Here is a 2,435-nt window from a genome sequence, read left to right as displayed (position 1 = left end):
GGATGGCAGAGCAGAGAGATGGAAAGATTATCCTGTAGATGTCTGTTAGCTACTGAATCTACCAGAATCTCACACCTGTCCTCCCTCTGGACTTCCTCTCTGAGATGATAAATTTGTTTATTGTTGAAGTGAGCATGAGTTGGGGGTTTCTGACACTTGGCTGAAGACACTGTCACTAACACAGGATAGAGGGTCAGATCTGGAGCAGAGGGGCACTTCCATGGCCAGCGGCAGTGCTGAAAAGGGGGACAGAGAGTCACCAGTGGGCTTATCTGGATTTGGCTTGGAAAGAGCCACCGGGGAAGGGGGTGGCTTGTTCAAAAACTCACCAGCTCGTTTTAAGATTCCAGTTTTACAGCAGTATTAACTCATCATCATGTGATTTCATCTTAATGCTCCTTTCCTAACTGACCCCCTCACAGATGCGACATCGGCCTGGGCCTGGGGGGACTCAGGAGCTTTGGGCAGTTAAGAACTGGAGGTGTTCAAAAATGTGCAAGATACTTTTTCAAAAATCTAATTTTACAACAAGTCGTCAGTCTGCATCGGCTGCTACTTAGAGCTATCTTGCGTGTACAGATGCGAACGTCTGAGTCTGGGGGTGCAAGTTGCTTGAAGGAAGGAGGACCCAGGGTGGGGGTCTAGGGTGACAAGACTTCCTGGCAACTGCCCAGGTAGCGGAAAAGTCTTCTCTCCATAAAAGGCACAATGACCATGACAGTGATGTGATTGCTCTGTGACTCAGTTTCCTCATCTCCAAAACAGGAAAGAACCATCCCTCCCTCTTAGGTTGTTCTTAGGCACGGAAATAACACATGTGATGCATCTGGCACATAGTAGGTGCTCTGTATACTGCTTTCATTCTCAAGCAAGCCAGGATTCCAGTTGGGAGCAGAAAGGGAGACCCTATTAGAACCAAGTGAAAAGACAAAGAAAAAAAAAAACCCTCAGAAGGTCCTATGTCCCCCAGGCTCAGCGGGCTTCATTAGACTTTCATAAAATCAGAGTCGTAGAGACACGGCTCCAGGGGGCTGATGGGGACCCAGCGGGAGAGGAGTCGCTGCTCCCTCCGCAGCCCTGCCCCTCCTCTCATCACCATGGAGACCCAGCAGGCTGCCCCGCGGGGTTCCCGCCCACCCAAGGCCTGAGGCTGCTGCAGAGGGAGGGACGGGGGCCTGAGCAGACAGGGACCTGTCTGGAAAGCTGGGGTGGGGGTTGGGAGCGTCTACGTCCCCCCAAGGCACTGAAGGACTCGAGCTGGTGTGGGATGGTCTGGCGGGCTGTGTTTTGATCCCGGCTCTGCTAGCAGCTCTCTGAGTGACTGTGGGAAGAGCACTTCTCCCTGCAAAGCCTCAGGTTCTACATCTGTCAAAGGAAGGGGTAAATATGTATAAAAACAGAATCTTGGTGAAGAAAACTGTGGGATGCGGAAGCAATGAAATGTTCAGTGCTGGGGGAGAATGTCACTACATATCATTTATTGAAAAGGGGGAACTTTACAAAACTGACCACAGTGATCCCATATTTGTTTGTTAAAAGAGAAACAAACAAACACGGACTAACTACTCTTACCGACAAAAGGTAGAGAGGGAGAGAAATACTCTAAAATATGCTTCGGCTTGTCTCTGGAAGAGGGGATTACGTGTGTAGTTTTTATTCTCTTGTTTCTTTCTCACCTTTTAGCCAACGAACGTGGATTACTTTTGAAATCAGTGTAATATTAATAGCTGCATTTGATGCAGGGTCATTGCGCTAAATGCTTTACAGGGTTGAAAGCTCACTCTGTCCTCACAGTCACCCAGGGAGCGAAAGTCCTATTCTTTTCCCCACTCTGCAGAAGAGGAAACTGAGGTTCAGAGAGATTGAGGGGCTTGCCTGAGGTCAGGCAGAGCTAAGATTTAAAGATGCAGTCGAGATACTAGACTCCAAAATTTGAGCATTTCAATCATTACCACTACATCCTCTCAGGACAAGAAAACGCTAAAGGTTCTGTTTTCCTGAATGTTTTACTGTGGAAAAACCAAAGAAATCAAAAGCGGAAAAGTATAATGAACCCTCACGTACCCACCACCCAGCTTCAAGTCCTTAGATGGGGGAGTTTTGGTGGGGACTTAGATGTGGGGGTGCTTAGGGTGGGGGCCAACATACACACATGCACACACACATGCACCCACACATGCACCCACGTGCATGCACACACGTATTCACACACATGCATGCATGTGCACATGCATGCACGCACACACATGCGTGCACACACTTGCATGTATGCACACACTTGCATGTATGCACACACGTGAGGCTTCCAGGCTCTGCTTCTGGCTGCCTCAGGGCCCCAGCCATGATGGAGAACTGCAGCCGCCCTCCCACTCTCCCGCCCCCACTCAGGTTCCTTCCTCATTTCCACATTGTACTGACTTGCATTTCCCCAGCCG

This window comes from Lemur catta, chromosome 17, assembly GCF_020740605.2.
Source record: "Lemur catta isolate mLemCat1 chromosome 17, mLemCat1.pri, whole genome shotgun sequence".
Taxonomy (NCBI): domain Eukaryota; kingdom Metazoa; phylum Chordata; class Mammalia; order Primates; family Lemuridae; genus Lemur; species Lemur catta.
This window is presented reverse-complemented; position numbering follows the sequence as displayed.